General features: G+C 39.1%; 1 protein-coding gene across 3 annotated transcripts in view; it reads right to left on the reverse strand.

The window, feature by feature from the left end:
* TRPS1 (transcriptional repressor GATA binding 1) overlaps positions 1-5,472 on the reverse strand; it is a 242,470-nt gene extending 236,998 nt beyond the window's left edge. For 2 of the 3 annotated variants that reach the window (XM_037803323.1, XM_037803320.1), the window contains exon 1: positions 5,318-5,472. The gene's annotated coding sequence lies outside the window, so the exon portion shown is untranslated. The other variant, XM_037803321.1, reaches the window with a different exon arrangement.
* Positions 5,473-14,756: the final 9,284 nt, after the last annotated feature.

Below are 14,756 nucleotides of genomic sequence, written 5' to 3' on the forward strand. Positions count from 1 at the left end.
CAACAGAGCCTTTCTTCCTAAGGCCACAAGACCGTTTTTACTTGAACTTTTTTTTTTTTAAATGGCATTTTGGCCACTAAAACCAATCCAGAACATTATTAAAAGTTAAAAGCTACCAATTACTTCTGTCTGTTCTTTTAAAGCAAAGTTTGGCATTACGTCAGTTGGTTTAAAGAAAACAAGAAAGAGAGAGAGAAAGAGTAAGAGAGAAAGTTTCCTGCTTGTATAAACTAAACCACCAGGGAAGGTGTCTAGCCACTTGTAAAGTATTTACTGCAGGTTTTTAAAGAGCTACAAACATTTTAAAAATTAAAAGTTTTTTTTTTTTTTTAATAAAACACACTTAGGAAAGAAAAATGTATCCTTAATGTCATTTCTAGGATATTTTAGTGTTATTTGTACTTCAATTACTGCTTTGATTCAGAAAATGATTTTCAATGATGCTTCAAATTTGAAGTACATAAAAAATTCCATCTTTGTTTTTGCTACTTGGATTTGTGCTCTTGAAAAAAGAGAAGTTGGATAAGAAAAAGTCGACATTGCTACTATTGTAGCTACTATAGCTGTAGAGAGACCAGACTGCTTTCCTCATCTGTCTTTAAATCCAAATAATTTTCATCCACAAGTCCTTCTGCATATTCAGTAAAAGAGATTCCTCAAACCCAAACATCTCTTTCTAACCTAAATCAGGTTCTATATTAGTATAATACATCCCAGAGAACCAAACCAAAGACCAAGGAATTCAGTTCCCAGGGACCCAAGACCCACTGTGGGATATGCCAACTCAAAAGGGAATGATGATAGCAACATTGAAGACATTACTTTAAAATTCCATGTATAATTAGTAGAATATTCTATACAAAAAAAAAAAAAAACAAGGTTAAAAACCCACTTAAATTTGAGGACAAATGTTTTAAGGTGGTTACTCACTCTTCGGCATCGTTTGCTATTCAACAGTAGTATAAAACAATTGGCATTTTAGCATATTTACTTTAATCCACTTTTAATTTTACAAATAATTTTGATAATTATTTTAAAACTCTGCCCGTTTTTTTCATAAATGTAAATAATAGGAAAGTTCTTTAGTCTTCTATGTATGTGACAATTACAAGCACCCTTAGAGAATTAGATTAAATTTCTACTTTCAAAGGCTATAAGAGCTTCTTCAATATTATATCTAAGGGGTAACCTACAATTCCATAAATCATAACCATGACAGTAACAAAGAATTCACTTTTTTGTGTATGATGCTATCAAAAGATAAACGTAGTTATCACGTGGATAAGCAATCAAAATAAAATCAAGCCTAGATATGCTGATATTAATTTCCCAAAAATGTTAATAAATAGCAAATAAGGAAGATAAATGAGTAAACAAGACTCATAATTAGTTAGCAATGTTGTTAGTAGTTATAATCAGCAAAATGGGAGAAAAAGAGACCTCTATTACCTGAAGGGTTGACCAAGGTTGAACAACAGAAAGCTAGCCCATAAAACTTGCCTGTTTTTATCAAATTGATTGTAACTTGTGAGCTACAATATTTAGGACAGAACTGTCTAAGTTTATAGTTTTCTATGCCTGCCAAAAACAAATGCAGACTACCACCCTAGCTGTCCTGTGGAAACTAAATAAAGCAAAGGCAAATACCAAGTGGAAAGTTGTCAGTCGGATGAATGAATGGCTTCATTTTACACATCAGAGAATATCTCAATAAGAATGTTTTAGTGTGAGCCAGTCATTTTATTTTTAAGTGCATCACTTAGTTAAAAAATTATTTTCCCCTTTAAAGCGATGGCAGACACCTGCCCCTAACTTTCCTAAAGTAAATTTTGTTTTACACACAACAGCATGATGTTGTTAAATTATTTGTTATCAAAAGGGATACCTAAGTAAAAAGCAGTAATTTTAAATAGATGGTATTATGAAAACCGTTTAAAAGCCAGCTACCAATGTTTATGCTAATGTAAAATTTAAAATAAAGTTCTAGTTCAAAAACAACCTGTTACCAATCCTTTAAAAACTTTGAGTAATTTTATTTACTTTAACAAAGAAGGTGAGATAAGAGTTTATTAAAACCTAACACCCTTTAGCTTTCTTTCTGAACAGGACTGCACAGATCATTATTGCAAATTGAGGTCTGTATCTCTATAGACGCACATACATCTAATAATAATGGTAACAATAATAACAATAGAAATATAACTGAAATACGACGATCTTAGCAGCTTTTCCACAGATGCATTCATTTCCCTGTTTCGAAGGTTTTCCTTAAGAATGAAGATAAGGAATTCCTTATGACTGTTAGGGAAATCTACACAGTGGAAATCAGGCAAATCTCAGGCATGGTACGGGGCTTTAAAAAAAGAGCAAAAATAATACTGAAAATATAGTGGGGATATGAGTAATTCACTTATGATTAGCACACTAATATGGATTTCAATCTATTTTTAGAGCAAGTATGTAGAAAATTACATAAGATTATCTAAAATTAATTAATCATCAAAATGCTAACACTGAAATCAACCCAGACTTCATAGCTACTATGACACTTTTCCCCTTACTTTATATGTTACATTTAAAGACAAAGGACAAAACCTAAGTAACACCAGAGACCCTTAGAGCATCAAGAATTTAAGGGCATGACAAACTCTTTGTTAAGAATTCGCTATGTTCCACCATTTACTTGGAGAGTGTCAGACTTAGTTACAATGTGCCTACCAGTATTCTATACACATACATATATGCTAACATATAACAGATATGTCAGGAAGCCATGAACATCAGCTTGTCCGCCCGATGGTAAATAATACTTTGCCAACAGAGTATTCATGAAGCTTCAGAAAACCTCACATTTAGAGGAGTCAAAATCATAATGTTGGCATTAAAACTCGGTTTTCTCTTCAGGACTTTTTTTTCGCAATATTTATATCCAGAAATAACTGTCAAACTTTAGCACATTAGTGGCCCTATATACCTAACTGAATCTAGAGATTTTTCTAACTAAGTTTCAAAAGGAAGTCATGAAATCTAAGGAGAGATAACTCTAAGAACGAAATGTCTGACTTGTTAAGATTAAGCGCGTCATTAATAAACTTTCACTTAAAGGTAAAAAAAAAAAAAAAAATCCTCAAAATGTTGGTATCATTTCCAAACTGTCCTGTCAGCATCACAACTTACAGGAAATGCTTCATCTTCCCATACAAACCCTGTATTTATTCACAACCCTGGCATACTTGGGGAGGGGAGAAGCCCACACCATTTTAGGGCTTGTTTGCCTTTTTACATTAACCGGTGGAATATCTGAGAAAGCGTTCTAAGCAAATGAGCAGCATGTAAGAAACTTCACCAACAGTGAGCAAGTTCAGAAACTTTCATTCTTATTTTGTCCACGTCAAAAACTGGCTGCCCGCATTACTTTCCTTTGCTGCCCCTTGCATTTTTAACTCTGGCAGCCTTTCTAAATGATCAACCTCCTAAAACTACCAGGAAAGAAACATGATGCCAACTAGATCCATAGGTTTTCACTTCAGACATGAAGGACTCTGAAGAGTTGTTGGAAGGTTCCTATTTTATTTTTCTTCAGGCAATCAAATTTTAGCAACAACCAGGTCTAGTTATCATTTCTTTGTCATTTTGTCTCAGGCCTATCTTTGTACTTATTATGGTTCCCAGATCCCTTCCTGTCCACCTGGTGAGTTGACAAAAGTTCAGTGAGTCTACAAAACTTCAATGAATCTGCCTAACTTCTCTCCAATTTAACTTCTCCGCCAAGCTTCTTACTTCACTTTCCTTGCTTTAACTCAAGCCGTGATTTTTCCAAACTAGGATAAGGATGAACAGTCTGTCACAATTTTGATTCATCGCTTAGATCCATCGCTCTTACTCAAAACTTTCATAGTATGGGTACTGAGGCCTAAAAAGATACTGGGAAGTAAAGGAGAACCTAAAATTTAATAAGTCCAAGATTCCCCTCTGAAACCCACAACTCTTCCTCACCCCCAAACTTAAATTGCTTTAGAATCCTAGGGCCATAAAACAGTCACTGACTTCCCTGGGGAGAGAGGAAAACACCACCATCTCAGACAGGTATTAACAAAAAAACTTTCCCAGCCACAAAAACAGCTTTGCACTTCAAACAGCTCCCACCTCAGTCTCACTCTCAAATTATTCATGGGTCCTATAATCCTGGAGTCATTTGAAGGGACAGCAGTGTCTGTCTTGGCCTTCAAAGATGCGTTTCTCAACAGCCCAAATAGCAACTGGACAGAAGGTGAAGCGCCTGTCCGCCTGGCTGTCCCACCGCTGTCAGGCATTTAATCACCGGTCAGTGTGCCCTGACCCGCGACACATGGCGCATCATCGGCACCGCAGAGGAAGCCTGCCCCTTCCTCAGTCCCTACGGAAGCGCCCTGACTGCAAGGCCCTGCCACATGGCACGGACAGGGTGCAGACCCCTCGGCCAACCTGCCCTGACCCCCTCCCCCCCCAGAGCCGGGTGCATCAGGGGATGCGACACTCTGCTCCTCCAGGCCAGCTGGGCCTTTAAGGGAAAAAAGTTTGAAGCCTGGCTTTGCAAACTCTTCAAAGCCAACGCCAGTCCTGTGCTGTTTTCCCACTCTGGGGACCCTACGACGGCCCATTTCGGAGACCCTCCCCACCCTCCCAAGTTCGCCCAACTTACTACTCTGCATGCTGGTGCCTAGTCTGCGCCCCGCTTGTCAGGAGCCCCAGAAAACTTGCAGCGGTGGCGGTAGCGGCGGCCCCTCGGGTCCAACCACCTCCAGCTCCTCCGCTACGCCCGGTAGGAGAGAATTAAAATCAGCCAGAAAGAGACAGCGAGGGGGAGTGGGGCTGCTAGGGGGAGGGGGTACCGGCCTGAAACTTCTTTTTTTGGCAAATGGGGATTTGTTTTTCCTCCTCCCCGGCGGCTGAACTTGACCCTCCTGACTCCAAGGGCTACTGCAGTTTGAAGTCGCTCGTTTCCAGGGCTCAGATGCCTCAGACCCATCAAAAGGGGGGTGGGGGGGAGCAGAAGAGAAGAAAGAAAGAAAGAAATCACACGCGCAAAAAGGAAGAAAGAAAATGCATGTGAAACCCGAGAAGCCTGCGCTTGGCTTTCTGCACACTCTCCCTCTGCTTTTTTTTTTTCCCCCCCTCAAAGAAAGTCACTTCTAATTCCCAGGGCTCCCCGCTCGTGATCGCCCACATTTTGCGCACACACGCGCGGGCGCAGCACTCGCGTCGCGGCGCCGGGAGCCTGGGCGAGGGGCACCCGCGCCCCCCGGCCTCGCAACCCGCCCGGGCCTCCCCTCCTTACCTGTTGATTAATCGTCAAGAACACCCTCGGCAGCCCGAAAGATGGTGGCGCGGCAGCCAGAGCCATGAACCGTCTTCTGTTGTTTGCAGAGTTGATCTTGGATTATTTGGGGGGGGGGGGGAGAAAAAGGTCTTTCCTGCCTCCCCCCCTTTCTCTTCCCTCCCCCCCCCTTTATAAAAAAAAGAGAGAGAGAGAGAGAGAGAGAGAGAAAGAGAAAGGAAATAGAGCAAGGATGTGCCCGGTGCCGGGTGGGAGAGGGGAGGGGGTGTTGTTTTCTGTTAAAAAAAAAAAAAAAAAATAGGAAGGCGAGAGAGCGATATAGAAGACGCAGGGTCTGGAGAAACGAGCAGCACCAAAAAAAGAGGACGCTTGAGATTGCAGTGAGATCGGATCTTTATCAGAAATGTTATCGCTTGTCAGGACCTCAGTCTCCGCGCATTACGTCAGTTTCAAGACACCAACACTATTAATATCAAAGGAGCCTTCGCGGAGGAAAGCGCCACCCCAGACCGAGCTCCCTTAAAGAGACAGCGCGCGTCCCCGCGCCGCCGCCGCCGCCGCCCCGCCCGGCTCTGAGCACCGCCGCCGCCGCCCGCCGGGACCGGCCCTGGCCGCGGCGAGCCGGCTGCGCGAGAACTTGTCCCGAGTAGGAACGCGGCGAATGAGAGCTGCGCGGCGCAGGGACCCGGCTACCTTCCCGCCCCGCCTCTACCCCCCTCCTTCCTCCCCCACCCCCCATGTGTGAACGTGCGGGTGGAAAAGGAGGAAAAATCGGAAAGGTTGAGGAGTCATGCGATAAATGCAAAGACGTACCTTGGGCTGGGGGGTAAGGGGGGTGCGGTGCGGGCGTCCAAACCGATGGTCCCTAAACGCTTGGAGATGCTACCATGAACAATCAAAAGAAGTCTAAAAGTGCGTTTACCTTTACAGTTCTTACTTTCCCTTCTCTCTCCCAGTTAACCGACGTAGGGTTTTTTTGTTGGTGTGTGTGTGTGTGTGTTTAAGTGTGCCTGTGCCGCTCCCCCTCCCTCCGCCCTTTCTCTACGGCCTGAAGAAGTCTAAGGACACCTACTCGGTGGTCAGGGTTTCCAAGCGTTTGATGGCAAGAGGGCTTGAGGAGAACAAGTTGAACTCTATCCTGAGTTAGAAAAGTGTGGACTAAGGTTGCTATGGTTTTCTGAGCTAGAGAGACGCCAGCAAGCTCACTGGATGCTTTAATGGGATACCACAAAATAAATAAAATGAGAATATTATTCAAATGCAGCAAGATTAATGCTTGCTGTTGTTTGGAGGGGGGGTGGTTAGTAGCAGGTAAATTCTGAATTAAGCCTGACGTTCTTTTTACTACTTCACATCTCCAAATACCCTCACTGTTAGGTGAAATTCCCTCAACATAGTTACTGAATTGAATGGGGCTGTATGTGTGTATGTGTGTGGTGTGTGTTCCCAAAGATCAAAATGCATAAAATATTCCCATGACAGGATTGAAAGTATAATAGGTGTTAAAAACTAAGTAAACATTTATTGGGCATTTGGAGTTCATTTTCTTCAGTTGGGTGACTTTAGTGGCATGTTTTTCCTCTGGTGAAAGTCAGTTTAAACTAATTTTGTGCTACAAGGAGAAACATCCTTCCTTATCCAAACTACAAAATAATTAAAATGAGAATTTTAGAGAGGTAAAATCATGACTCTGTAAGCTGAAAATCAAGTGATTTCTTTGAAAATATTTTTAATTTAATGTATCTTACATCTCTTTAGAGAAAAAATGAATATGGTTTCAAAACATACTATTATCAGAAGTGAAAAAGCCAATCATAAAAAAAGTTAAAACCCAAGTACATGCTTTTAGAATCTTACTTCTTTGGTTGTAAGGTCTTTACTTCTGCTTAATATACCGAGTCAGGCATGTATATGATTCCTTTTGCAGCATGTTTATTTCAGAAGAATTTTGGTAGCATGCCCCATATACTCTTTAGGAGTTAAAAAGCAGCAATTCTTTTGCAATAGAGAAACCAGTCAGGTGAAAGAGTAGTCAAAATATGGTTTCACAATGAGGCAAACAATATATTCCCCAAAGGAGGGAGAAGACAATGAACCTCATATGCATAGTTATTCATATGTTACCATCAATTGAAATTAATTTGGGAACATACTTAGATTTATATATAGCCCTGCTTGCAGGGAAAATTAATATCAAAATTGTCAGTAAATCTCATAGTCAGCTCCTAATAACCACCTGCATATTTCCACACTAGAGTCATTTAATACTGTCCACCACCAATTTCCACTATAAAAAAAGTATTCATGTATTAAATATAGACCTTTTATTTTCTTTTTTTAAGCCATAAATTAAATTGCTGACTTTTATGGAAATATGCACGGCAGAGTGAGAAGCATTTTTATCCAGAAAAAATATATATATAAGGATCTGAGTTAAACGTTCTTCAGTATGACTAACTAAACTTATTAGGCCAAATGTATTTTGAATATCTGAAAACTTGCATAAAACCGTTTGTATTCAAAGGGTTAATACCCACTAAAACTGCTGAATCTGGTATCTAACTGATAAAATCTGAGGTTGTAGCGTCTTAGGAGCAAATTTAAAAAGTATAATATATCACAGGGATTAGTTCCCTAATCCGTTTTTGCTCCCCAAGATTTAAATGACACTTTAAAAGGGGAAGTAATCTTCCTCTCCCTCACCCTCAAATCTAGGGCAATCGTCAAGAGTGTAAATTTACTCACATGTAACAATCATTGATTAAATTGGTTCAAAATAATTAAATTACATGCCTTTGCAAACTCAAAACCCTTGAGATGGCTGGTGTTTTTCCACCTGTAATAATACAACATTTGACCATTAAATGTACCCAAAATTATATATTATGTATAAAGTTAAAGCCAAAGGTCTGATGGTGAATTATGTCCCTTAATTGAAAGGATAAAGTTACACTTTGGGTACTGAAGCCAACAAATTCATGGTCACTTAAAATTTTAATGAATGAAGTTTCACGGACTCAATTTTGCTGAAGTTTGCCTAAGAAATGAAGAATCTCTTCGTGTTACTTTCTGTATTTCAAGTCAGAGCCGAGCAGATCAAAATGCTATCTATATCAATCCATTTACACTAACCAAAAAAAGATCTGTAGAGAACTTAATAAAAGCACAAATATTTTCATAAACTTTTTTAAGCAAATTACTTATTTATTTATGAAATAATTTATGAAGAAAATTTTTACCTCATGCTTTAGATATATTACATATGCTCTTGATTGACACAATATGTTTAAGCTCAAAGGCCCTCATAGCATGTTTAAATTCTAGTAGGAATATTTCAAAACAACCAACTAATACATGAGGTCATAATTACTTGACAGTTGTTTTTAATATATAAAATACATTATGTATATTGTTTTCCTTCAAATGTTTGTTGATTTGTTTTTATATTCCTGACATTTGCATGGCACAAACTGAATCTGGGGAGATATTAAAGATTTATTTACATTTATTATCTTCTGCTGTCAAGCATATGCAAAGCTCTTAAAACCAATCTCTTTTGCTTTTATTTGCAATTCATTTCTGAACAATGGAGCTCAGTTGTTAAAATGACAACCTGTGCTTTATGTGACACATCAGAAAATAAAGAAGAAATTAAGAAAAAATTTTTTAAAAGCAAGCAAAAAAATAACTCAATAAAATTAAATCATTCTACTCTTTCATAATTCTCTGAATTCTTAAATGTTCTCTCATGCCTGTACCACTGATAAAACAGTTCTTTGTGTTGTATTAATGCTTATTATTTATCAAAATGACATATTTTTTATATTTTATTATTTAAAGATTCCTCTTTTTTTTTTTTCTTTTCTCTTAGTTTATTCAGCAGAGATATAAAAAGGTATTAGAAGTTAAGCACAAGCATACTTGTTTTACATTTTCAACCTTTTAGCACATAACTTACCTACGGCTCCAGTGCCTATAATCACAATGATTTTACCTGATGGAACATGTATTTCAGAAATGTAATCCAACTGTTTACCCTAACACGTCATAAATTGCAATTCTTTTCAGAAACCTCAAAAATTGACAATCCTTGGTCCTAAATGCCGACTGCTTTAACACATACAATCAAGAAAATATTTATGTATTGTTTGCTCTCAAGTTAGTTCTTTATCATATGAAATGTATACAGACCATTTGGTCTTTCAGCATCATCAAAAGCACTCATTTAAGTTTCTGTCCTCCTTCAATGGGGAGACCTGAAAGAACAGAAGGACTATCAAAGATGAACTTCTCTGCATCTATTTCTTCCCGCAATCACACACCACTCAATCCAAAAAAAAAAAAAAAAAAAAAACTCTTCCACACAAATTATGATCATTTCCCAAAACTACCTATTACAGAGCACCTCTGGGTGAATTTATTAAAGATAAATTCAGCTCTACATAGCCTGAATCTGGTATTCAAATTCACACTTACACTCGCCAGTCCTCCCCCTGCAGTGTCAGGCAAATACCTAGTTAAACAGATGGGCCTTGGAGCCCACCCTAAAAGCCAACCAGCGTAGGCTTTATTTAAATAATAGGAGAAACAAATTTCTGAGGTATAGACACACGCATACACTGCACACACAAACACACACACACATGCAAACCCCCTGATTAGAGTGCCCAGTGTAATAGTAATAACAGTTGTTGCTTTTTCATTAAAGTTTTATTAATTTCCAGCCATATATTATCCACTGAACTGAAAGTAAAATTAAATAGGATCTATCGTGGTGATGTATTCAAACCAAGCCACTATGGAAAATAGCTGGACTCACCTCCAATCCCTCAAGTAAAAGAGAGCATTTACATCTGAAGTAATCCAGATCCAACTCTGACCCTGAAAAATTAGTGTTTTCCAGTTATCTCCATATTTCTTCCCTCTGCTTCGTTATCTTCTCCTGCTGTGGCTCTCATCCAGTCCACTGCCCCAGACTTGATGCAATGTACTCTCAGTTGTATATAACTGACTTCAACACCAGATTTCTCCTTAATTTCTCCTTAATGTCCGACCGACATATTCCACTAATAATTTAAACTTGATATGTCCAATAACATAATTTAGGGACAGGAGGCTATTTAAAAAAGATAAATAGAAAAAGGAGGAAATAACACACCCTTTCCGTTAAAAGTGTCCGTCATTAAGACCAGAGCTCGCAGGCTTTTGATATACCATCTCCTACAGGCCCCACATCCAATCAGTTACCTAGTTCTCCCACTGATTCTTTTCTAGAGGTGTTTGCACCTGTTACCATTCTATCTGAACTGACCATTTCCAAATTGAAACTTACTATGTCTTACAGGCTTTCCTCCCTGCTGTGTCCGTCTTTCATTATTACACAGAGCTACCAGATCATATGCTTACCCTGCAGCCCCTCCTCCCTAAAGAAAAACTCCAGAGTGCTTGGGACATTCAAGGCATCCCATAGCCAAGTCCAAAACCCCTTTCTGGTCTCATCCTTCACTCCTTTCTTCCACATAGGTTACCCTCCTTAACCACTGACGAACACTTTCAGAAGGACTTGACTTGCTTATACTGCCACCTCACTTGGAAAGCTTTGAGGGGCCTCTCATGCCAACTTCAAATGCCAAATATCTTTCCTTCTAAGATTCTACCTTTTGCCCAAGGCTTTCCCCAAACCCCAAACCAGAATCAGCAGGGCAGGAACTAAGCTTTTATAGGAATTGCTTCTCTCTCTAGGTGGTGCTTCATCAGAGTGACTTCTATAATGTTAACTGTTGACTTATCTCCCTCCCCTGCTAAACTGTAAGATCCCTGAGAGCAGGAGACCATCAAATCAGAGGTACTCAATAGCACTTGTTAACTTGAATTTGGAGATTGGAACAGGCCCTTAAAACTTGACTTAGAAACATGCTATTGAGCCCATGTTTGAAATGTTCCATGTGTCCTTTTCTTTCTTTCTTTTCCTTTTTTCTTTAATACATATGGGCTGATGAATCATGTGCCAATGGAAGCTTCTGGGTGGTCTTCATCTCAGCAGCATATTTTTGGCAATGTATCAGAGGAGGCGTTTGTCCTCCTCTGAAATATTGTCCTCATTATCATTAAGTTTTGGTTCATAATTCCATGTTGCTCTAAAAATAGAGACTTAAATGATCTTTAGTCGCTCAGCATAAATGTGGGGTATAGAAAATGAGGCAGAAAGCTGAGAATTTTTAGATTGAAAGGGATCATTTGTCATTTTAGAGGTCAGAACATGTGAAATAGGAAAGTTAGAAAGGCAATTTAGGGATTAACAATCTCTTTTAAACATTAAAGGTGGTTTTGCTCTATGTTGTTTAACATTAATAATATTGAATCATGTTAATCTATTGATAGGTATAATTTTTTTCAGAAGTCCCATTATCAAAATCTTATGCGGCATTTAATTGATGGTATAACTCCAAATATCCAGGTTCTAACAGGGACCACGATTCATAATGGCATGGGAATTCCATGGAAGTTTGAATGCATGTGTCTAAGAGTGTGAAATCATCTGGTAAATGAAAACTGTTGTGTAGTTAACGTCTTATTTCAGTGTTCACACAATTGACTTATCTTTGGTGCATCTAGACAATTTGAATGGACCCATAAATAGACAGCCACATAAATATGGTTAAATGATTAAAGGGTAGTATCAGGTATTATTTTCACTCCAAAGTTTGTCCATCAGTAGCTGTACATTGATGAAGACAGTAGACTATCAGCTATTGGTAAACTCTCAGCTTCTGGAAGGAGGCTATTCTTCACCTTCTTCATTCTGCTCTATGTACTGGGAGGAGAGAGACTGAATCCTTCTGGCTCCCTTGCTCTCTGTTTTCTCGTTGGTTTTGACCTATGGAAGGCACCATGCAATCAGAGGACTGGAAAAGAGACAGTCAAGATACTTATTTCCCCAGTACTTATTGTAAGGAATCCTCTCTGCCATGGCTACACTCAGAGAATTGCAGCAACAAGTCCCTCTCCTGGCTCGTATAGGCCTAAGGGATGAGTTTCTTCCAACTGTTGCTGGGCCCTGAGTGTTTCATCATTGTCTTGTTGATTCCCTTAACCCTGCCGTTGTAATGACTCTTCATTAAACTCTCTTCAAATACTCTTTTGAGTGCACCTTCTGTTTCCTGCCAGGGACTCTGATTGATGCAAAGGGCTTGTGTCTCAGTCATCTTTGTACCCTGGAGTATAGCAGAGTCCTTGTATTCAGTAAAGTTAAACAGATAAATGTTGAGTGACTGTTACGTGCTAGGAACTTTGTCAGGTGTTCAGTACCCCAGTGATAAATGAGCCGCCACCACGGACCTTACGCTATTAATATCTTGGGTGCTTCTTAAAAATACAAATGTATGGGCTTCACCCCATATCTACTAAATGTGCATCTCTGGGCGGGGCGCTGTAATTTTAACAAGCATACCAGGTGATTCTTTATTCACGAAGGTATGGGAGACAGTGACGACAAATATTAAGTCATCATTACAAAGTAAGGCTTTGATAAATGTTAGTTGAATGATGAATGAAGCCATGAATAAATGTAGAGAATAAGATGGCTGAGATATGGAGGTCAATGCCATGTAGAGTGGTTTGCAGTGCTGAGGGGCCTTTATTTGTTGAATAAAAGTCAGGGGTAGGAGGTGCTCTATAGAATGTGCTAATTGTTTTTGATAATTGTACTCTACTGTATTAACTCTCATCCCCTCTTCTTTCCTCTCTGGCCAGCCTCCTTGAAATCATTGTAGGCAGCCCTAGCTGCTGGGTTTCCCCAGCAGAGCAGAGCCCTGGGCAATTGTTCCAATTTGCTCTTGTCTAGACTCTGGAGATAGCTCTGTCTGGAAAGAGATGCACGGACACTTCATAGTTCAAAGCTAATTAAGTCAGCAAGATAAACAAGGTAAGACTCCTGGGAATCAAGAGAATTTCTTAAGCCCCAGGAAATTCACAAATTAGAAATTGAGAACATTGGTAATATCTGAGACTTCTAACTATATTGCTCATCCCTCCCAAGGGTACTTGAAGTGTTTAGATAAAGGGCTTGTCATTAACCATCAGGTGATAATATTGGTTAACCATCAGGTGATAATGTTGGTTACTTTTTTCCTGTGATTTATAGTCTTAGACTAAATCTTTAGTCAGTACTAACTAATCTGTGCTCAAAATTTTTGAACTTTTTCTTTTAAAGCAGTCCTGGGCAAGGTTCTCGGACTATCCATCTGCCAGTTTGGATATATTACGTCCCCCAAAAGCCCTGCTCTTTTATGCAATCTTTGGGGGGAGATTTATTAGTCTTTGATTAGGGTGGGAGTTTTTGATTGAGTTTCCATGGAGATGTGACTTACCCTATTGTGGGTAATACTTTTGATAAGATTATTTCCATGGGGGTATGGCCCAACCCATTGAGAGTGGGTCTTGATTAGTTCACTGGAGTATTTAAGAGAGAAGTTGAGGGCTAACACAGACCCAGATGCTTGCTCATACGTAGAGATGCTTGGAGATGTGGACAGAAGGACATTTGGAGATGCTAAGCTAATGAAGCCCAGAGTTTTTCCTGGAGAAGCTAAGAGAGAACTCCCTGATGGCTAGAAAGAAATCCACTGGAATCAGAAGCTGAAAGCAATGCCACCCGAGAGCAAAGGACCAGTAGATGCCAGCCACATGCCTTCCCAGCTAACAAAGGTGTTCTGGATGCCATCAGCCATTCTTCAGTGAAGGCATCCTCTTTTTGATGCCTTAGTTTGGACACTTTTATGGTCTTTGAACTGTAAATTTGTAACCTAATAAACCCCCTTTATAAAGGCCAATCCATTTCTGGTATTTTGCATAATGGCAGCATTGGCAAACCAGAACAATCCATATCCAATTATGTAACTAGTCATGTAGTATTTTTTAGCATAATGTATACATGTTCATACACATATATTCACATGTATATTAAGGTCCTTTAAACAAGGAAACATAATAAAGATGTTATTACCTTTTACCTTTTCCAAATGCAGACAACTACTGCTTCAATTTATGCCATAAGTTTTCCAATTGCTGTATGTTAGAATCTAGCAAAGAGTTCTGGCACATATTTCAGGTACTTCCAACGAAATTATATTTTGTCTAAAGAGACATGCCACTTTGTACTTCATGTTATATTTGGTGATAACTGTAATTCTATCTTTAGACCACGAAAGTGGAAATGAACATGATGTAGCCTTCTAAAAACAACCCATTATGTGGAAGTGCATCGAAACAATTTGTATAGATTAATGTAAGGGATACATCATAAAGAAGGCCAAAATATCAGTTACAATGGATAACTATGATCTGCCCTACTATCCACAATGCACTGCTCACTGGGATAGTATACTGTGACTTATAATGCCATTAAACCAAAATTAAAATCTTGCTCAAGCATTCATCA

This window comes from Choloepus didactylus, chromosome 14 (assembly GCF_015220235.1).
Source record: "Choloepus didactylus isolate mChoDid1 chromosome 14, mChoDid1.pri, whole genome shotgun sequence".
Taxonomy (NCBI): domain Eukaryota; kingdom Metazoa; phylum Chordata; class Mammalia; order Pilosa; family Megalonychidae; genus Choloepus; species Choloepus didactylus.